The sequence below is a fragment of the Patagioenas fasciata genome, chromosome 6, assembly GCF_037038585.1.
Source record: "Patagioenas fasciata isolate bPatFas1 chromosome 6, bPatFas1.hap1, whole genome shotgun sequence".
NCBI lineage: Eukaryota > Metazoa > Chordata > Aves > Columbiformes > Columbidae > Patagioenas > Patagioenas fasciata.
In genome coordinates, this window is record NC_092525.1 from 45,185,146 (window position 1) to 45,208,265 (window position 23,120).

The window sequence follows — 23,120 nt, forward strand, 5'->3', positions numbered from 1 at the left end:
CTGCAAATTGCTGCTTTTGCTCTTGAAATGATGTCATCAGGTGGGTGTTTTGGTGTAATACACTGAAAACCAGAGCAGAAATGCTGAAATATTCCCATGATATGCATGGTCTCTGCACCAAACCACCATGTCTCAGCCTAAGTATGTCTGCCGCTTGTTCTTTTGTACTGCCAGCTGATTGTGGAAGTACAGTATAAAAAACATCTTTATGGTAAGATCTTTGTGGTTTAGACTTAGTCTAAGTGTCTCAAGTAGCCGGGGCTTTTGTTTGGGCCTAATCCATAAGGTCTGATGGCTTTCCTCCTCATCTCAAGATGAATGTGGTAGAAAATATAAATCAAGGAAACCTCGTTTGGCCTAGCCTTGCCTTGCCTTGCCTTATTTCCTTCTCATCCTGTTCTCTGTCCCAGCCTCTCTCACTAAGCCCTCGTCTGGCTGCATGTCTCTTCTTTCCTCTCTCCTTTTCTCAAACTCTCCTGCTTCCTGGCTTTCGTCTTTCAATTCCTCCATTTCATTCCTGCAGCCCGGCACTACTTTTTCCTCTTGCCTCCCTTTGGCCTGCTCCCTTGGCTTTCTCCCTCTCTTCCATATCCTTCTTCCCGACTTGTCTCTTGGAGACTTTTGGCCACTTTGGAGCCAAGTCTGGGCATGTTTTGGAAACTTTTCAGAGACCTCGCTGGTGACACGGGGGACAGCAGGCAGTGACAGGCCCGGGGCTGACAGGCTCCCCCTCGCCCAGCGGGCGCTCGGCTGCCACACCCAACTGACGTAGAACCTTTGTCACAATGCCCGCTACCGTGGTGAGGATGCGGGCACTCTGCAGGTGACAGGGACCCAGCAGGACTTGCTGTCAGCTCAGCAATTGCTCAGTTCCCCAAAGAAGTTGAATTTTGCAAATTGCTGCTTTGCTCTTGAAATGATGTCATCAGGTGGGTGTTTTGGTGTAATACACTGAAAACCAGAGCAGAAATGCTGAAATATTCCCATGATATGCATGGTCTCTGCACCAAACCACCATGTCTCAGCCTAAGTATGTCTGCCGCTTGTACTTTTGTACTGACAGAATATTGTGGAAGTACAGTATAAAAACCATCTTTATGGAGAGATCTTTCTGGTTTAGGCTTAGTCTAAGTGTCTCAAGTAGCAGGGGCTTTTGTTTGGGCCTAATCCATATGGTCTGATGGCTTTCCTCTCATCTCAAGATGAATGTGGTAGAAAATATAAATCAAAGAAACGTCCTTTGGCCTAGCCTTGCCTTGCCTTGCCTTATTTCCTTCTCATCCTGTTCTCTGTCCCAGCCTCTCTCACTAAGCCCTCGTCTGGCTGCATGTCTCTTCTTTCCTCTCTCCTTTTCTCTAACTCTCCTGCTTCATGGCTTTCGTCTTTCAATTCCTCCATTTCAGTCCTGCAGCCCGGCACTACTTTTTCCTCTTGCCTCCCTTTGGCCTGCTCCCTTGGCTTTCTCCCTCTCTTCCATATCCTTCTTCCCGACTTGTCTCTTGGAGACTTTTGGCCACTTTGGACCCAAGTCTGGGCATGTTTTGGAAACTTTTCAGAGGCCTCGCTGGTGACAGGGGGGACAGCAGGCAGTGACAGGCCCGGGGCTGACAGGCTCCCCCTCGCCCAGCGGGCGCTCGGCTGCCACACCCAACTGACGTAGAACCTTTGTCACAATGCCCGCTGCCGTGGTGAGGATGCGGGCACTCTGCAGGTGACAGGGACCCAGCAGGACTTGCTGTCAGCTCAGCAATTGCTCAGTTCCCCAAAGAAGCTGAATTCTGCAAATTGCTGCTTTTGCTCTTGAAATGATGTCATCAGGTGGGTGTTTTGGTGTAATACACTGAAAACCAGAGCAGAAATGCTGAAATATTCCCATGATATGCATGGTCTCTGCACCAAACCACCATGACTCAGCCTAAGTATGTCTGCCGCTTGTTCTTTTGTACTGCCAGCTGATTGTGAAAGTACAGTATAAAAACGATCTTTATGGTAAGATCTTTGTGGTTTAGACTTAGACTAAGTGTCTCAAGTAGCCGGGGCTTTTGTTTGGGCCTAATCCATATGGTCTGATGGCTTTCCTCTCATCTCAAGATGAATGTGGTAGAAAATATAAATCAAAGAAACGTCCTTTGGCCTAGCCTTGCCTTGCCTTATTTCCTTCTCATCCTGTTCTCTGTCCCAGCCTCTCTCACTAAGCCCTCGTCTGGCTGCATGTCTCTTCTTTCCTCTCTCCTTTTCTCAAACTCTCCTGCTTCCTGGCTTTCGTCTTTCAATTCCTCCATTTCAGTCCTGCAGCCCGGTACTACTTTTTCCTCTTGCCTTCCTTTGGCCTGCTCCCTTGGCTTTCTCCCTCTCTTCCATATCCTTCTTCCCGACATGTCTCTTGGAGACTTTTGGCCACTTTGGACCCAAGTCTGGGGATGTTTTGGAAACTTTTCAGAGGCCTCGCTGGTGACAGGGGGGACAGCAGGCAGTGACAGGCCCGGGGCTGACAGGCTCCCCCTCACCTAGCGGGCGCTCGGCTGCCACACCCAGCTGACATAGAACCTTTGTCACAATGCCCGCTACCGTGGTGAGGATGCGGGCACTCTGCAGGTGACAGGGACCCAGCAGGACTTGCTGTCAGCTCAGCAATTGCTCAGTTCCCCAAAGAAGTTGAATTTTGCAAATTGCTGCTTTGCTCTTGAAATGATGTCATCAGGTGGGTGTTTTGGTGTAATACACTGAAAACCAGAGCAGAAATGCTGAAATATTCCCATGATATGCATGGTCTCTGCACCAAACCACCATGTCTCAGCCTAAGTATGTCTGCCGCTTGTACTTTTGTACTGACAGAATATTGTGGAAGTACAGTATAAAAACCATCTTTATGGAGAGATCTTTCTGGTTTAGGCTTAGTCTAAGTGTCTCAAGTAGCCGGGGCTTTTGTTTGGGCCTAATCCATATGGTCTGATGGCTTTCCTCTCATCTCAAGATGAATGTGGTAGAAAATATAAATCAAAGAAACGTCCTTTGGCCTAGCCTTGCCTTGCCTTGCCTTATTTCCTTCTCATCCTGTTCTCTGTCCCAGCCTCTCTCACTAAGCCCTCGTCTGGCTGCATGTCTCTTCTTTCCTCTCTCCTTTTCTCAAACTCTCCTGCTTCCTGGCTTTCGTCTTTCAATTCCTCCATTTCATTCCTGCAGCCCGGCACTACTTTTTCCTCTTGCCTCCCTTTGGCCTGCTCCCTTGGCTTTCTCCCTCTCTTCCATATCCTTCTTCCCGACATGTCTCTTGGAGACTTTTGGCCACTTTGGACCCAAGTCTGGGGATGTTTTGGAAACTTTTCAGAGGCCTCGCTGGTGACAGGGGGGACAGCAGGCAGTGACAGGCCCGGGGCTGACAGGCTCCCCCTCCCCTAGCGGGCGCTCGGCTGCCACACCCAGCTGACGTAGAACCTTTGTCACAATGCCCGCTACCGTGGTGAGGATGCGGGCACTCTGCAGGTGACAGGGCCCCAGCAGGACTTGCTGTCAGCTCAGCAATTGCTCAGTTCCCCAAAGAAGCTGAATTTTGCAAATTGCTGCTTTTGCTCTTGAAATGATGTCATCAGGTGGGTGTTTTGGTGTAATACACTGAAAACCAGAGCAGAAATGCTGAAATATTCCCATGATATGCATGGTCTCTGCACCAAACCACCATGTCTCAGCCTAAGTATGTCTGCCGCTTGTTCTTTTTTACTGCCAGCTGATTGTGGAAGTACAGTATAAAAACCATCTTTATGGTAAGATCTTTGTGGTTTAGACTTAGTCTAAGTGTCCCAAGTAGCCGGGGCTTTTGTTTGGGCCTAATCCATAACGTCTGATGGCTTTCCTCCTCATCTCAAGATGAATGTGGTAGAAAATATAAATCAAGGAAACCTCGTTTGGCCTAGCCTTGCCTTGCCTTGCCTTGCCTTATTTCCTTCTCATCCTGTTCTCTGTCCCAGCCTCTCTCACTAAGCCCTCGTCTGGCTGCATGTCTCTTCTTTCCTCTCTCCTTTTCTCAAACTCTCCTGCTTCCTGGCTTTCGTCTTTCAATTCCTCCATTTCAGTCCTGCAGCCCGGCACTACTTTTTTCTCTTGCCTCCCTTTGGCCTGCTCCCTTGGCTTTCTCCCTCTCTTCCATATCCTTCTTCCCGACATGTCTCTTGGAGACTTTTGGCCACTTTGGACCCAAGTCTGGGGATGTTTTGGAAACTTTTCAGAGGCCTCGCTGGTGACAGGGGGGACAGCAGGCAGTGACAGGCCCGGGGCTGACAGGCTCCCCCTCCCCTAGCGGGCGCTCGGCTGCCACACCCAGCTGACGTAGAACCTTTGTCACAATGCCCGCTACCGTGGTGAGGATGCGGGCACTCTGCAGGTGACAGGGACCCAGCAGGACTTGCTGTCAGCTCAGCAATTGCTCAGTTCCCCAAAGAAGCTGAATTCTGCAAATTGCTGCTTTTGCTCTTGAAATGATGTCATCAGGTGGGTGTTTTGGTGTAATACACTGAAAACCAGAGCAGAAATGCTGAAATATTCCCATGATATGCATGGTCTCTGCACCAAACCACCATGTCTCAGCCTAAGTATGTCTGCCGCTTGTTCTTTTGTACTGCCAGCTGATTGTGGAAGTACAGTATAAAAAACATCTTTATGGTAAGATCTTTGTGGTTTAGACTTAGTCTAAGTGTCTCAAGTAGCCGGGGCTTTTGTTTGGGCCTAATCCATAAGGTCTGATGGCTTTCCTCCTCATCTCAAGATGAATGTGGTAGAAAATATAAATCAAGGAAACCTCGTTTGGCCTAGCCTTGCCTTGCCTTGCCTTATTTCCTTCTCATCCTGTTCTCTGTCCCAGCCTCTCTCACTAAGCCCTCGTCTGGCTGCATGTCTCTTCTTTCCTCTCTCCTTTTCTCAAACTCTCCTGCTTCCTGGCTTTCGTCTTTCAATTCCTCCATTTCATTCCTGCAGCCCGGCACTACTTTTTCCTCTTGCCTCCCTTTGGCCTGCTCCCTTGGCTTTCTCCCTCTCTTCCATATCCTTCTTCCCGACTTGTCTCTTGGAGACTTTTGGCCACTTTGGAGCCAAGTCTGGGCATGTTTTGGAAACTTTTCAGAGACCTCGCTGGTGACACGGGGGACAGCAGGCAGTGACAGGCCCGGGGCTGACAGGCTCCCCCTCGCCCAGCGGGCGCTCGGCTGCCACACCCAACTGACGTAGAACCTTTGTCACAATGCCCGCTACCGTGGTGAGGATGCGGGCACTCTGCAGGTGACAGGGACCCAGCAGGACTTGCTGTCAGCTCAGCAATTGCTCAGTTCCCCAAAGAAGCTGAATTCTGCAAATTGCTGCTTTTGCTCTTGAAATGATGTCATCAGGTGGGTGTTTTGGTGTAATACACTGAAAACCAGAGCAGAAATGCTGAAATATTCCCATGATATGCATGGTCTCTGCACCAAACCACCATGACTCAGCCTAAGTATGTCTGCCGCTTGTTCTTTTGTACTGCCAGCTGATTGTGAAAGTACAGTATAAAAACGATCTTTATGGTAAGATCTTTGTGGTTTAGACTTAGACTAAGTGTCTCAAGTAGCCGGGGCTTTTGTTTGGGCCTAATCCATATGGTCTGATGGCTTTCCTCTCATCTCAAGATGAATGTGGTAGAAAATATAAATCAAAGAAACGTCCTTTGGCCTAGCCTTGCCTTGCCTTATTTCCTTCTCATCCTGTTCTCTGTCCCAGCCTCTCTCACTAAGCCCTCGTCTGGCTGCATGTCTCTTCTTTCCTCTCTCCTTTTCTCAAACTCTCCTGCTTCCTGGCTTTCGTCTTTCAATTCCTCCATTTCAGTCCTGCAGCCCGGCACTACTTTTTTCTCTTGCCTCCCTTTGGCCTGCTCCCTTGGGTTTCTCCCTCTCTTCCATATCCTTCTTCCCGACTTGTCTCTCGGAGACATTTGGCCACTTTGGACCCAAGTCTGGGGATGTTTTGGAAACTTTTCAGAGGCCTCGCTGGTGACAGGGGGGACAGCAGGCAGTGACAGGCCCGGGGCTGACAGGCTCCCCCTCGCCTAGCGGGCGCTCGGCTGCCACACCCAGCTGACGTAGAACCTTTGTCACAATGCCCGCTACCGTGGTGAGGATGCGGGCACTCTGCAGGTGACAGGGACCCAGCAGGACTTGCTGTCAGCTCAGCAATTGCTCAGTTCCCCAAAGAAGCTGAATTCTGCAAATTGCTGCTTTTGCTCTTGAAATGATGTCATCAGGTGGGTGTTTTGGTGTAATACACTGAAAACCAGAGCAGAAATGCTGAAATATTCCCATGATACGCATGGTCTCTGCACCAAACCACCATGTCTCAGCCTAAGTATGTCTGCCGCTTGTTCTTTTGTACTGCCAGCTGATTGTGGAAGTACAGTATAAAAACCATCTTTATGGAGAGATCTTTCTGGTTTAGGCTTAGTCTAAGTGTCTCAAGTAGCCGGGGCTTTTGTTTGGGCCTAATCCATAAGGTCTGATGGCTTTCCTCCTCATCTCAAGATGAATGTGGTAGAAAATATAAATCAAGGAAACCTCGTTTGGCCTAGCCTTGCCTTGCCTTGCCTTGCCTTATTTCCTTCTCATCCTGTTCTCTGTCCCAGCCTCTCTCACTAAGCCCTCGTCTGGCTGCATGTCTCTTCTTTCCTCTCTCCTTTTCTCAAACTCTCCTGCTTCCTGGCTTTCGTCTTTCAATTCCTCCATTTCATTCCTGCAGCCCGGCACTACTTTTTCCTCTTGCCTCCCTTTGGCCTGCTCCCTTGGCTTTCTCCCTCTCTTCCATATCCTTCTTCCCGACTTGTCTCTTGGAGACTTTTGGCCACTTTGGAGCCAAGTCTGGGCATGTTTTGGAAACTTTTCAGAGACCTCGCTGGTGACACGGGGCACAGCAGGCAGTGACAGGCCCGGGGCTGACAGGCTCCCCCTCGCCCAGCGGGCGCTCGGCTGCCACACCCAACTGACGTAGAACCTTTGTCACAATGCCCGCTACCGTGGTGAGGATGCGGGCACTCTGCAGGTGACAGGGACCCAGCAGGACTTGCTGTCAGCTCAGCAATTGCTCAGTTCCCCAAAGAAGCTGAATTCTGCAAATTGCTGCTTTTGCTCTTGAAATGATGTCATCAGGTGGGTGTTTTGGTGTAATACACTGAAAACCAGAGCAGAAATGCTGAAATATTCCCATGATATGCATGGTCTCTGCACCAAACCACCATGACTCAGCCTAAGTATGTCTGCCGCTTGTTCTTTTGTACTGCCAGCTGATTGTGAAAGTACAGTATAAAAACGATCTTTATGGTAAGATCTTTGTGGTTTAGACTTAGACTAAGTGTCTCAAGTAGCCGGGGCTTTTGTTTGGGCCTAATCCATATGGTCTGATGGCTTTCCTCTCATCTCAAGATGAATGTGGTAGAAAATATAAATCAAAGAAACGTCCTTTGGCCTAGCCTTGCCTTGCCTTATTTCCTTCTCATCCTGTTCTCTGTCCCAGCCTCTCTCACTAAGCCCTCGTCTGGCTGCATGTCTCTTCTTTCCTCTCTCCTTTTCTCAAACTCTCCTGCTTCCTGGCTTTCGTCTTTCAATTCCTCCATTTCAGTCCTGCAGCCCGGCACTACTTTTTTCTCTTGCCTCCCTTTGGCCTGCTCCCTTGGCTTTCTCCCTCTCTTCCATATCCTTCTTCCCGACTTGTCTCTTGGAGACATTTGGCCACTTTGGACCCAAGTCTGGGGATGTTTTGGAAACTTTTCAGAGGCCTCGCTGGTGACAGGGGGGACAGCAGGCAGTGACAGGCCCGGGGCTGACAGGCTCCCCCTCGCCTAGCGGGCGCTCGGCTGCCACACCCAACTGACGTAGAACCTTTGTCACAATGCCCGCTACCGTGGTGAGGATGCGGGCACTCTGCAGGTGACAGGGACCCAGCAGGACTTGCTGTCAGCTCAGCAATTGCTCAGTTCCCCAAAGAAGCTGAATTCTGCAAATTGCTGCTTTTGCTCTTGAAATGATGTCATCAGGTGGGTGTTTTGGTGTAATACACTGAAAACCAGAGCAGAAATGCTGAAATATTCCCATGATACGCATGGTCTCTGCACCAAACCACCATGTCTCAGCCTAAGTATGTCTGCCGCTTGTTCTTTTGTACTGCCAGCTGATTGTGGAAGTACAGTATAAAAACCATCTTTATGGAGAGATCTTTCTGGTTTAGGCTTAGTCTAAGTGTCTCAAGTAGCCGGGGCTTTTGTTTGGGCCTAATCCATATGGTCTGATGGCTTTCCTCTCATCTCAAGTTGATTGTGGTAGAAAATATAAATCAAAGAAACGTCCTTTGGCCTAGCATTGCCTTGCTTTGCCTTATTTCCTTCTCATCCTGTTCTCTGTCCCAGCCTCTCTCACTAAGCCCTCGTCTGGCTGCATGTCTCTTCTTTCCTCTCTCCTTTTCTCAAACTCTCCTGCTTCCTGGCTTTCGTCTTTCAATTCCTCCATCACAGTCCTGCAGCCCCGCACTACTTTTTTCTCTTGCCTCCCTTTGGCCTGCTCCCTTGGCTTTCTCCTTCTCTTCCATATTCTTCTTCCCGACTTGTCTCTTGGAGACTTTTGGCCACTTTGGACCCAAGTCTGGGCATGTTTTGGAAACTTTTCAGAGGCCTCGCTGGTGACACGGGGGACAGCAGGCAGTGACAGGCCCGGGGCTGACAGGCTCCCCCTCCCCTAGCGGGTGCTCGGCTGCCACACCCAGCAGACGTAGAACCTTTGTCACAATGCCCGCTACCGTGGTGAGGATGCGGGCACTCTGCAGGTGACAGGGACCCAGCAGGACTTGCTGTCAGCTCAGCAATTGCTCAGTTCCCCAAAGAAGCTGAATTCTGCAAATTGCTGCTTTTGCTCTTGAAATGATGTCATCAGGTGGGTGTTTTGGTGTAATACACTGAAAACCAGAGCAGAAATGCTGAAATATTCCCATGATATGCATGGTCTCTGCACCAAACCACCATGACTCAGCCTAAGTATGTCTGCCGCTTGTTCTTTTGTACTGCCAGCTGATTGTGAAAGTACAGTATAAAAACGATCTTTATGGTAAGATCTTTGTGGTTTAGACTTAGACTAAGTGTCTCAAGTAGCCGGGGCTTTTGTTTGGGCCTAATCCATATGGTCTGATGGCTTTCCTCTCATCTCAAGATGAATGTGGTAGAAAATATAAATCAAAGAAACGTCCTTTGGCCTAGCCTTGCCTTGCCTTATTTCCTTCTCATCCTGTTCTCTGTCCCAGCCTCTCTCACTAAGCCCTCGTCTGGCTGCATGTCTCTTCTTTCCTCTCTCCTTTTCTCAAACTCTCCTGCTTCCTGGCTTTCGTCTTTCAATTCCTCCATTTCAGTCCTGCAGCCCGGCACTACTTTTTTCTCTTGCCTCCCTTTGGCCTGCTCCCTTGGCTTTCTCCCTCTCTTCCATATCCTTCTTCCCGACTTGTCTCTTGGAGACATTTGGCCACTTTGGACCCAAGTCTGGGGATGTTTTGGAAACTTTTCAGAGGCCTCGCTGGTGACAGGGGGGACAGCAGGCAGTGACAGGCCCGGGGCTGACAGGCTCCCCCTCGCCTAGCGGGCGCTCGGCTGCCACACCCAACTGACGTAGAACCATTGTCACAATGCCCGCTACCGTGGTGAGGATGCGGGCACTCTGCAGGTGACAGGGACCCAGCAGGACTTGCTGTCAGCTCAGCAATTGCTCAGTTCCCCAAAGAAGCTGAATTCTGCAAATTGCTGCTTTTGCTCTTGAAATGATGTCATCAGGTGGGTGTTTTGGTGTAATACACTGAAAACCAGAGCAGAAATGCTGAAATATTCCCATGATACGCATGGTCTCTGCACCAAACCACCATGTCTCAGCCTAAGTATGTCTGCCGCTTGTTCTTTTGTACTGCCAGCTGATTGTGGAAGTACAGTATAAAAACCATCTTTATGGAGAGATCTTTCTGGTTTAGGCTTAGTCTAAGTGTCTCAAGTAGCCGGGGCTTTTGTTTGGGCCTAATCCATAAGGTCTGATGGCTTTCCTCCTCATCTCAAGATGAATGTGGTAGAAAATATAAATCAAGGAAACCTCGTTTGGCCTAGCCTTGCCTTGCCTTGCCTTGCCTTATTTCCTTCTCATCCTGTTCTCTGTCCCAGCCTCTCTCACTAACCCCTCGTCTGGCTGCATGTCTCTTCTTTCCTCTCTCCTTTTCTCAAACTCTCCTGCTTCCTGGCTTTCGTCTTTCAATTCCTCCATTTCATTCCTGCAGCCCGGCACTACTTTTTCCTCTTGCCTCCCTTTGGCCTGCTCCCTTGGCTTTCTCCCTCTCTTCCATATCCTTCTTCCCGACATGTCTCTTGGAGACTTTTGGCCACTTTGGAGCCTAGTCTGGGGATGTTTTGGAAACTTTTCAGAGGCCTCGCTGGTGACAGGGGGGACAGCAGGCAGTGACAGGCCCGGGGCTGACAGGCTCCCCCTCCCCTAGCAGGCGCTCGGCTGCCACAGCCAGCTGACATAGAACCTTTGTCACAATGCCCGCTACCGTGGTGAGGATGCGGGCACTCTGCAGGGGACAGGGACCCAGCAGGACTTGCTGTCAGCTCAGCAATTGCTCAGTTCCCCAAAGAAGCTGAATTCTGCAAATTGCTGCTTTTGTTCTTGAAATGATGTCATCAGGTGGGTGTTTTGGTGTAATACACTGAAAACCAGAGCAGAAATGCTGAAATATTCCCATGATATGCATGGTCTCTGCACCAAACCACCATGTCTCAGCCTAAGTATGTCTGCCGCTTGTTCTTTTGTACTGCCAGCTGATTGTGGAAGTACAGTATAAAAACCATCTTTATGGAGAGATCTTTGTGGTTTAGGCTTAGTCAAAGTGTCTCAAGTAGCCGGGGCTTTTGTTTGGGCCTAATCCATAAGGTCTGATGGCTTTCCTCCTCATCTCAAGATGAATGTGGTAGAAAATATAAATCAAGGAAACGTCGTTTGGCCTAGCCTTGCCTTGCCTTGCCTTGCCTTATTTCCTTCTCAGCCTGTTCTCTGTCCCAGCCTCTCTCACTAACCCCTCGTCTGGCTGCATGTCTCTTCTTTCCTCTCTCCTTTTCTCAAACTCTCCTGCTTCCTGGCTTTCGTCTTTCAATTCCTCCATTTCAGTCCTGCAGCCCGGCACTACTTTTTCCTCTTGCCTCCCTTTGGCCTGCTCCCTTGGCTTTCTCCCTCTCTTCCATATCCTTCTTCCCGACATGTCTCTTGGAGACTTTTGGCCACTTTGGAGCCTAGTCTGGGGATGTTTTGGAAACTTTTCAGAGGCCTCGCTGGTGACAGGGGGGACAGCAGGCAGTGACAGGCCCGTGGCTGACAGGCTCCCCTCCCCTAGCGGGCGCTCGGCTGCCACACCCAGCTGACATAGAACCTTTGTCACAATGCCCGCTACCGTGGTGAGGATGCGGGCACTCTTCAGGTGACAGGGACCCAGCAGGACTTGCTGTCAGCTCAGCAATTGCTCAGTTCCCCAAAGAAGTTGAATTTTGCAAATTGCTGCTTTGCTCTTGAAATGATGTCATCAGGTGGGTGTTTTGGTGTAATACACTGAAAACCAGAGCAGAAATGCTGAAATATTCCCATGATATGCATGGTCTCTGCACCAAACCACCATGACTCAGCCTAAGTATGTCTGCCGCTTGTTCTTTTGTACTGACAGAATATTGTGGAAGTACAGTATAAAAACCATCTTTATGGAGAGATCTTTGTGGTTTAGGCTTAGTCTAAGTGTCCCAAGTAGCCGGGGCTTTTGTTTGGGCCTAATCCATATGGTCTGATGGCTTTCCTCTCATCTCAAGATGAATGTGGTAGAAAATATAAATCAAAGAAACGTCCTTTGGCGTAGCCTTGCCTTGCCTTATTTCCTTCTCATCCTGTTCTCTGTCCCAGCCTCTCTCACTAAGCCCTCGTCTGGCTGCATGTCTCTTCTTTCCTCTCTGCTTTTCTCAAACTCTCCTGCATCCTGGCTTTCGTCTTTCAATTCCTCCATTTCATTCCTGCAGCCCGGCACTACTTTTTCCTCTTGCCTCCCTTTGGCCTGCTCCCTTGGCTTTCTCCCTCTCTTCCATATCCTTCTTCCCGACTTGTCTCTTGGAGACTTTTGGCCACTTTGGAGCCAAGTCTGGGCATGTTTTGGAAACTTTTCAGAGACCTCGCTGGTGACACGGGGGACAGCAGGCAGTGACAGGCCCGGGGCTGACAGGCTCCCTCTCCCCTAGCGGGCGCTCGGCTGCCACACCCAGCTGACATAGAACCTTTGTCACAATGCCCTCTACCGTGGTGAGGATGCGGGCACTCTGCAGGTGACAGGGATCCAGCAGGACTTGCTGTCAGCTCAGCAATTGCTCAGTTCCCCAAAGAAGCTGAATTCTGCAAATTGCTGCTTTTGCTCTTGAAATGATGTCATCAGGTGGGTGTTTTGGTGTAATACACTGAAAACCAGAGCAGAAATGCTGAAATATTCCCATGATATGCATGGTCTCTGCACCAAACCACCATGACTCAGCCTAAGTACATCTGCCGCTTGTTCTTTTGTACTGCCAGCTGATTGTGAAAGTACAGTATAAAAACCATCTTTATGGAGAGATCTTTCTGGTTTAGGCTTTGTCTAAGTGTCTCAAGTAGCCGGGGCTTTTGTTTGGGCCTAATCCATAAGGTCTGATGGCTTTCCTCCTCATCTCAAGATGAATGTGGTAGAAAATATAAATCAAAGAAACGTCCTTTGGCCTAGCCTTGCCTTGCCTTGCCTTATTTCCTTCTCATCCTGTTCTCTGTCCCAGCCTCTCTCACTAAGCCCTCGTCTGGCTGCATGTCTCTTCTTTCCTCTCTCCTTTTCTCAAACTCTCCCGCTTCCTGGCTTTCGTCTTTCAATTCCTCCATTTCAGTCCTGCAGCCCGGCACTACTTTTTTCTCTTGCCTCCCTTTGGCCTGCTCCCTTGGCTTTCTCCCTCTCTTCCATATCCTTCTTCCCGACTTGTCTCTTGGAGACTTTTGGCCACTTTGGAGCCAAGTCTGGGCACGTTTTGGAAACTTTTCAGAGGCCTCGCTGGTGACACGGGGGACAGCAGGCAGTGACAGGCCCGGGGCTGACAGGCTCCCCCTCCCCTAGCGGGCGCTCGGCTGCCACACCCAGCTGACATAGAACCTTTGTCACAATGCCCGCTACCGTGGTGAGGATGCGGGCACCTTGCAGGTGACAGGGACCCAGCAGGACTTGCTGTCAGCTCAGCAATTGCTCAGTTCCCCAAAGAAGCTGAATTCTGCAAATTGCTGCTTTTGCTCTTGAAATGATGTCATCAGGTGGGTGTTTTGGTGTAATACACTGAAAACCAGAGCAGAAATGCTGAAATATTCCCATGATATGCATGGTCTCTGCACCAAACCACCATGACTCAGCCTAAGTACATCTGCCGCTTGTTCTTTTGTACTGCCAGCTGATTGTGAAAGCACAGTATAAAAACCATCTTTATGGAGAGATCTTTGTGGTTTAGACTTAGTCTAAGTGTCTCAAGTAGCCGGGGCTTTTGTTTGGGCCTAATCCATAAGGTCTGATGGCTTTCCTCCTCATCTCAAGATGAATGTGGTAGAAAATATAAATCAAAGAAACGTCCTTTGGCCTAGCCTTGCCTTGCCTTGCCTTATTTCCTTATCATCCTGTTCTCTGTCCCAGCCTCTCTCACTAAGCCCTCGTCTGGCTGCATGTCTCTTCTTTCCTCTCTCCTTTTCTCAAACTCTCTTGCTTCCTGGCTTTCGTCTTTCAATTCCTCCATTTCAGTCCTGCAGCCCGGCACTACTTTTTTCTCTTGCCTCCTTTTGGCCTGCTCCCCTGGCTTTCTCCCTCTCTTCCATATTCTTCTTCCCGACTTGTCTCTTGGAGACTTATGGCCACTTTGGACCCAAGTCTGGGGATGTTTTGGAAACTTTTCAGAGGCCTCGCTGGTGACAGGGGGGACAGCAGGCAGTGACAGGCCCGGGGCTGACAGGCTCCCCCTCCCCTAGCGGGCGCTCGGCTGCCACACCCAGCTGACATAGAACCTTTGTCACAATGCCCGCTACCGTGGTGAGGATGCGGGCACTCTGCAGGTGACAGGGACCCAGCAGGACTTGCTGTCAGCTCAGCAATTGCTCAGTTCCTCAAAGAACCTGAATTCTGCAAATTGCTGCTTTTGCTCTTGAAATGATGTCATCAGGTGGGTGTTTTGGTGTAATACACTGAAAACCAGAGCAGAAATGCTGAAATATTCCCATGATATGCATGGTCTCTGCACCAAACCACCATGACTCAGCCTAAGTATGTCTGCCGCTTGTTCTTTTGTACTGACAGAAGATTGTGGAAGTACAGTATAAAAACCATCTTTATGGAGAGATCTTTCTGGTTTAGGCTTAGTCTAAGTGTCTCTAAGTAGCCGGGGCTTTTGTTTGGGCCTAATCCATATGGTCTGATGGCTTTCCTCTCATCTCAAGATGAATGTGGTAGAAAATATAAATCAAAGAAACGTCCTTTGGCCTAGCCTTGCCTTGCCTTGCCTTATTTCCTTCTCATCCTGTTCTCTGTCCCAGCCTCTCTCACTAAGCCCTCGTCTGGCTGCATGTCTCTTCTTTCCTCTCTCCTTTTCTCAAACTCTCCTGCTTCCTGGCTTTCGTCTTTCAGTTCCTCCATTTCAGTCCTGCAGCCCGGCACTACTTTTTTCTCTTGCCTCCCTTTGGCCTGCTCCCTTGGCTTTCTCCCTCTCTTCCATATCCTTCTTCCCGACTTGTCTCTTGGAGACTTTTGGCCACTTTGGACCCAAGTCTGGGCATGTTTTGGAAACTTTTCAGAGGCCTCGCTGGTGACACGGGGGACAGCAGGCAGTGACAGGCCCGGGGCTGACAGGCTCCCCCTCCCCTAGCGGGCGCTCGGCTGCCACACCCAGCTGACGTAGAACCTTTGTCACAATGCCCGCTACCGTGGTGAGGATGCGGGCACTCTGCAGGTGACAGGGACCCAGCAGGACTTGCTGTCAGCTCAGCAATTGCTCAGTTCCCCAAAGAAGTTGAATTTTGCAAATTGCTACTTTGCTCTTGAAATGATGTCATCAGGTGGGTGTTTTGGTGTAACACACTGAAAACCAGAGCAGAAATGCTGAAATATTCCCATGATATGCATGGTCTCTGCACCAAACCACCATGACTCAGCCTAAGTACATCTGCCGCTTGTTCTTTTGTACTGCCAGCTGATTGTGAAAGTACAGTATAAAAACCATCTTTATGGAGAGATCTTTCTGGTTTAGGCTTAGTCTATGTGTCTCAAGTAGCCGGGGCTTTTGTTTGGGCCTAATCCATAAGGTCTGATGGCTTTCCTCCTCATCTCAAGATGAATGTGGTAGAAAATATAAATCAAAGAAACGTCCTTTGGCCTAGCCTTGCCTTGCCTTGCCTTATTTCCTTATCATCCTGTTCTCTGTCCCAGCCTCTCTCACTAAGACCTCGTCTGGCTGCATGTCTCTTCTTTCCTCTCTCCTTTTCTCAAACTCTCCTGCTTCCTGGCTTTCGTCTTTCAATTCCTCCATTTCAGTCCTGCAGCCCGGCACTACTTTTTTCTCTTGCCTCCCTTTGGCCTGCTCCCTTGGCTTTCTCCCTCTCTTCCATATCCTTCTTCCCGACTTGTCTCTTGGAGACTTTTGGCCACTTTGGACCCAAGTCTGGGGATGTTTTGGAAACTTTTCAGAGGCCTCGCTGGTGAAACGGGGGACAGCAGGCAGTGACAGGCCCGGGGCTGACAGGCTCCCCCTCCCCTAGCGGGCGCTCGGCTGCCACACCCAGCTGACGTAGAACCTTTGTCACAATGCCCGCTACCGTGGTGAGGATGCGGCCACTCTGCAGGTGACAGGGACCCAGCAGGACTTGCTGTCAGCTCAGCAATTGCTCAGTTCCCCAAAGAAGCTGAATTCTGCAAATTGCTGCTTTTGCTCTTGAAATGATGTCATCAGGTGGGTGTTTTGGTGTAATACACTGAAAACCAGAGCAGAAATGCTGAAATATTCCCATGATATGCATGGTCTCTGCACCAAACCACCATGTCTCAGCCCAAGTACATCTGCCGCTTGTTCTTTTGTACTGCCAGCTGATTGTGAAAGTACAGTATAAGAAGCATCTTTATGGAGAGATCTTTGTGGTTTAGGCTTAGTCTAAGTGTCTCAAGTAGCCGGGGCTTTTGTTTGGGCCTAATCCATAAGGTCTGATGGCTTTCCTCCTCATCTCAAGATGAATGTGGTAGAAAATATAAATCAAGGAAACCTCGTTTGGCCTAGCCTTGCCTTGCCTTATTTCCTTCTCATCCTGTTCTCTGTCCCAGCCTCTCTCACTAAGCCCTCGTCTGGCTGCATGTCTCTTCTTTCCTCTCTCCTTTTCTCAAACTCTCCTGCTTCCTGGCTTTCGTCTTTCAATTCCTCCATTTCAGTCCTGCAGCCCGGCACTACTTTTTCCTCTTGCCTCCCTTTGGCCTGCTCCCTTGGCTTTCTCCCTCTCTTCCATATTCTTCTTCCCGACTTGTCTCTTGGAGACTTTTGGCCACTTTGGACCCAAGTCTGGGCATGTTTTGGAAACTTTTCAGAGGCCTCGCTGGTGACAGGGGGGACAGCAGGCAGTGACAGGCCCGGGGCTGACAGGCTCCCCCTCCCCTAGCGGGCGCTCGGCTGCCACACCCAGCTGACATAGAACCTTTGTCACAATGCCCGCTACCGTGGTGAGGATGCGGGCACCTTGCAGGTGACAGGGACCCAGCAGGACTTGCTGTCAGCTCAGCAATTGCTCAGTTCCCCAAAGAAGCTGAATTGTGCAAATTGCTGCTTTTGCTCTTGAAATGATGTCATCAGGTGAGTGTTTTGGTGTAATACACTGAAAACCAGAGCAGAAATGCTGAAATATTCCCATGATATGCATGGTCTCTGCACCAAACCACCATGACTCAGCCTAAGTACATCTGCCGCTTGTTCTTTTGTACTGCCAGCTGATTGTGAAAGTACAGTATAAAAACCATCTTTATGGTAAGATCTTTGTGGTTTAGACTTAGTCTAAGTGTCTCAAGTAGCCGGGGCTTTTGTTTGGGCCTAATCCATATGGTCTGATGGCTTTCCTCCTCATCTCAAGATGAATGTGGTAGAAAATATAAATCAAAGAAACGTCCTTTGGCCTAGCCTTGCCTTGCCTTGCCTTATTTCCTTCTCATCCTGTTCTCTGTCCCAGGCTCTCTCACTAAGACCTCGTCTGGCTGCATGTCTCTTCTTTCCTCTCTCCTTTTCTCAAACTCTCCTGCTTCCTGGCTTTCGTCTTTCAATTCCTCCATTTCAGTCCTGCAGCCCGGCACTACTTTTTTCTCTTGCCTCCTTTTGGCCTGCTCCCCTGGCTTTCTCCCTCTCTTCCATATCCTTCTTCCCGACTTGTCTCTTGGAGACTTTTGGCCACTTTGGACCCAAGTCTGGGCATGTTTTGGAAACTTTTCAGAGGCCTCGCTGGTGACAGGGGGGACAGCAGGCAGTGACAGACCCAGGGCTGACAGGCTCCCCCTCCCCTAGCGGGCGCTCGGCTGCCACACCCAGCTGACATAGAACCTTTGTCACAATGCCCGCTACCGTGGTGAGGATGCGGGCACTCTGCAGGTGACAGGGACCCAGCAGGACTTGCTGTCAGCTCAGCAATTGCTCAGTTCCCCAAAGAAGCTGAATTCTGCAAATTGCTGCTTTTGCTCTTGAAATGATGTCATCAGGTGGGTGTTTTGGTGTAATACACTGAAAACCAGAGCAGAAATGCTGAAATATTCCCATGATATGCATGGTCTCTGCACCAAACCACCATGACTCAGCCTAAGTATGTCTGCCGCTTGTTCCTTTGTACTGACAGAAGATTGTGGAAGTACAGTATAAAAACCATCTTTATGGAGAGATCTTTCTGGTTTAGGCTTAGTCTAAGTGTCTCAAGTAGCCGGGGCTTTTGTTTGGGCCTAATCCATATGGTCTGATGGCTTTCCTCTCATCTCAAGATGAATGTGGTAGAAAATATAAATCAAAGAAACGTCCTTTGGCCTAGCCTTGCCTTGCCTTATTTCCTTCTCATCTTGTTCTCTGTCCCAGCCCCTCTCACTAAGCCCTCATCTGGCTGCATGTCTCTTCTTTCCTCTCTCCTTTTCTCAAACTCTCCTGCTTCCTGGCTTTCGTCTTTCAATTCCTCCATTTCAGTCCTGCAGCCCAGCACTACTTTTTTCTCTTGCCTCCCTTTGGCCTGCTCCCTTGGCTTTCTCCCTCTCTTCCATATCCTTCTTCCCGACTTGTCTCTTGGAGACTTTTGGCCACTTTGGAGCCAAGTCTGGGGATGTTTTGGAAACTTTTCAGAGGCCTCGCTGGTGACAGGGGGGACAGCAGGCAGTGACAGGCCCGGGGCTGACAGGCTCCCCCTCCCCTAGCGGGCGCTCGGCTGCCACACCCAGCTGACATAGAACCTTTGTCACAATGCCCGCTACCGTGGTGAGGATGCGGGCACTCTGCAGGTGACAGGGACCCAGCAGGACTTGCTGTCAGCTCAGCAATTGCTCAGTTCCCCAAAGAAGTTGAATTTTGCAAATTGCTGCTTTTGCTCTTGAAATGATGTCATCAGGTGGGTGTTTTGGTGTAATACACTGAAAACCAGAGCAGAAATGCTGAAATATTCCCATGATATGCATGGTCTCTGCACCAAACCACCATGACTCAGCCTAAGTACATCTGCCGCTTGTTCTTTTGTACTGCCAGCTGATTGTGAAAGCACAGTATAAAAACCATCTTTATGGTAAGATCTTTGTGGTTTAGACTTAGACTAAGTGTCTCAAGTAGCCGGGGCTTTTGTTTGGGCCTAATCCATAACGTCTGATGGCTTTCCTCTCATCTCAAGATGAATGTGGTAGAAAATATAAATCAAAGAAACGTCCTTTGGCCTAGCCTTGCCTTGCCTTGCCTTATTTCCTTCTCATCCTGTTCTCTGTCCCAGCCTCTCTCACTAAGCCCTCGTCTGGCTGCATGTCTCTTCTTTCCTCTCTCCTTTTCTCAAACTCTCCTGCTTCCTGGCTTTCATCTTTCAATTCCTCCATTTCAGTCCTGCAGCCCGGCACTACTTTTTCCTCTTGCCTCCCTTTGGCCTGCTCCCTTGGCTTTCTCCCTCTCTTCCATATCCTTCTTCCCGACTTGTCTCTTGGAGACTTTTGGCCACTTTGGACCCAAGTCTGGGCATGTTTTGGAAACTTTTCAGAGGCCTCGCTGGTGACACGGGGGACAGCAGGCAGTGACAGGCCCGGGGCTGACAGGCTCCCCCTCCCCTAGCGGGCGCTCCGCTGCCACACCCAGCTGACATAGAACCTTTGTCACAATGCCCGCTACCGTGGTGAGGATGCGAGCACTCTGCAGGTGACAGGGACCCAGCAGGACTTGCTGTCAGCTCAGCAATTGCTCAGTTCCCCAAAGAAGCTGAATTCTGCAAATTGCTGCTTTTGCTCTTGAAATGATGTCATCAGGTGGGTGTTTTGGTGTAATACACTGAAAACCAGAGCAGAAATGCTGAAATATTCCCATGATATGCATGGTCTCTGCACCAAACCACCATGTCTCAGCCTAAGTATGTCTGCCGCTTGTTCTTTTGTACTGCCAGCTGATTGTGGAAGTACAGTATAAAAACCATCTTTATGGAGAGATCTTTCTGGTTTAGGCTTAGTCTAAGTGTCTCAAGTAGCCGGGGCTTTTGTTTGGGCCTAATCCATATGGTCTGATGGCTTTCCTCTCATCTCAAGATGAATGTGGTAGAAAATATAAATCAAAGAAACGTCCTTTGGCCTAGCCTTGCCTTGCCTTATTTCCTTCTCATCCTGTTCTCTGTCCCAGACCCTCTCACTAAGCTCTCATCTGGCTGCATGTCTCTTCTTTCCTCTCTCCTTTTCTCAAACTCTCCTGCTTCCTGGCTTTCGTCTTTCAATTCCTCCATTTCAGTCCTGCAGCCCGGCACTGCTTTTTTCTCTTGCCTCCCTTTGGCCTGCTCCCTTGGCTTTCTCCCTCTCTTCCATATCCTTCTTCCCGACTTGTCTCTTGGAGACTTTTGGCCACTTTGGACACAAGTCTGGGGATGTTTTGGAAACTTTTCAGAGGCCTCGCTGGTGACAGGGGGGACAGCAGGCAGTGACAGGCCCGGGGCTGACAGGCTCCCCCTCCCCTAGCGGGCGCTCGGCTGCCACACCCAGCTGACATAGAACCTTTATCACAATGCCCGCTACCGTGGTGAGGATGCGGGCACTCTGCAGGTGACAGGGACCCAGCAGGACTTGCTGTCAGCTCAGCAATTGCTCAGTTCCCCAAAGAAGTTGAATTTTGCAAATTGCTGCTTTTGCTCTTGAAATGATGTCATCAGGTGGGTGTTTTGGTGTAATACACTGAAAACCAGAGCAGAAATGCTGAAATATTCCCATGATATGCATGGTCTCTGCACCAAACCACCATGACTCAGCCTAAGTACATCTGCCGCTTGTTCTTTTGTACTGCCAGCTGATTGTGAAAGTACAGTATAAAAACCATCTTTATGGTAAGATCTTTGTGGTTTAGACTTAGACTAAGTGTCTCAAGTAGCCGGGGCTTTTGTTTGGGCCTAATCCATAACGTCTGATGGCTTTCCTCTCATCTCAAGATGAATGTGGTAGAAAATATAAATCAAAGAAACGTCCTTTGGCCTAGCCTTGCCTTGCCTTGCCTTATTTCCTTCTCATCCTGTTCTCTGTCCCAGCCTCTCTCACTAAGCCCTCGTCTGGCTGCATGTCTCTTCTTTCCTCTCTCCTTTTCTCAAACTCTCCTGCTTCCTGGCTTTCGTCTTTCAATTCCTCCATTTCAGTCCTGCAGCCCGGCACTACTTTTTTCTCTTGCCTCCCTTTGGCCTGCTCCCTTGGCTTTCTCCCTCTCTTCCATATCCTTCTTCCCGACTTGTCTCTTGGAGACTTTTGGCCACTTTGGAGCCAAGTCTGGGCACGTTTTGGAAACTTTTCAGAGGCCTCGCTGGTGACACGGGGGACAGCAGGCAGTGACAGGCCCGGGGCTGACAGGCTCCCCCTCCCCTAGCGGGCGCTCGGCTGCCACACCCAGCTGACATAGAACCTTTGTCACAATGCCCGCTACCGTGGTGAGGATGCGGGCACTCTGCAGGTGACAGGGACCCAGCAGGACTTGCTGTCAGCTCAGCAATTGCTCAGTTCCCCAAAGAAGTTGAATTTTGCAAATTGCTGCTTTGCTCTTGAAATGATGTCATCAGGTGGGTGTTTTGGTGTAATACACTGAAAACCAGAGCAGAAATGCTGAAATATTCCCATGATATGCATGGTCTCTGCACCAAACCACCATGTCTCAGCCTAAGTACATCTTCCGCTTTTTCTTTTGTACTGACAGAAGATTGTGGAAGTACAGTATAAAAACCATCTTTATGGAGAGATCTTTCTGGTTTAGGCTTAGTCTAAGTGTCTCTAAGTAGCCGGGGCTTTTGTTTGGGCCTAATCCATATGGTCTGATGGCTTTCCTCTCATCTCAAGATGAATGTGGTAGAAAATATAAATCAAAGAAACGTCCTTTGGCCTAGCCTTGCCTTGCCTTATTTCCTTCTCATCCTGTTCTCTGTCCCAGCCTCTCTCACTAACCCCTTGTCTGGCTGCATGTCTCTTGTTTCCTCTCTCCTTTTCTCAAACTCTCCTGCTTCCTGGCTTTCGTCTTTCAATTCCTCCATTTCAGTCCTGCAGCCCGGCACTACTTTTTTCTCTTGCCTCCCTTTGTCCTGCTCCCTTGGCTTTCTCCCTCTCTTCCATATCCTTCTTCCCGACTTGTCTCTTGGAGACTTTTGGCCACTTTAAAGCCAAGTCTGGGCACGTTTTGGAAACTTTTCAGAGGCCTCGCTGGTGACACGGGGGACAGCAGGCAGTGACAGGCCCGGGGCTGACAGGCTCCCCCTCCCCTAGCGGGCGCTCCGCTGCCACACCCAGCTGACATAGAACCTTTGTCACAATGCCCGCTACCGTGGTGAGGATGCGGGCACTCTGCAGGTGACAGGGACCCAGCAGGACTTGCTGTCAGCTCAGCAATTGCTCAGTTCCCCAAAGAAGCTGAATTCTGCAAATTGCTGCTTTTGCTCTTGAAATGATGTCATCAGGTGGGTGTTTTGGTGTAATACACTGAAAACCAGAGCAGAAATGCTGAAATATTCCCATGATATGCATGGTCTCTGCAGCAAACCACCATGTCTCAACCTAAGTATGTCTGCCGCTTGTTCTTTTGAACTGCCAGCTGATTGTGGAAGTACAGTATAAAAACCATCTTTATGGAGAGATCTTTGCATTTTAGGCTTAGTCTAAGTGTCTCAAGTAGCCGGGGCTTTTGTTTGGGCCTAATCCATAAGGTCTGATGGCTTTCCTCCTCATCTCAAGATGAATGTGGTAGAAAATATAAATCAAAGAAACGTCCTTTGGCCTAGCCTTGCCTTGCCTTGCCTTATTTCCTTCTCATCCTGTTCTCTGTCCCAGGCTCTCTCACTAAGCCTTCGTCTGGCTGCATGTCTCTTCTTTCCTCTCTCCTTTTCTCAAACTCTCCTGCTTCCTGGCTTTCGTCTTTCAATTCCTCCATTTCAGTCCTGCAGCCCGGCACTACTTTTTTCTCTTGCCTCCCTTGGGCCTGCTCCCTTGGCTTTCTCCCTCTCTTCCATATCCTTCTTCCCGACTTGTCTCTTGGAGACTTTTGGCCACTTTGGACCCAAGTCTGGGGATGTTTTGGAAACTTTTCAGAGTCCTCGCTGGTGACAGGGGGGACAGCAGGCAGTGACAGGCACGGGGCTGACAGGCTCCCCCTCCCCTAGCGGGCGCTCGGCTGCCACACCCAGCTGACGTAGAACCTTTGTAACAATGCCCGCTACCGTGGTGAGGATGCGGGCACTCTGCAGGTGACAGGGACCCAGCAGGACTTGCTGTCAGCTCAGCAATTGCTCAGTTCCCCAAAGAAGCTGAATTCTGCAAATTGCTGCTTTTGCTCT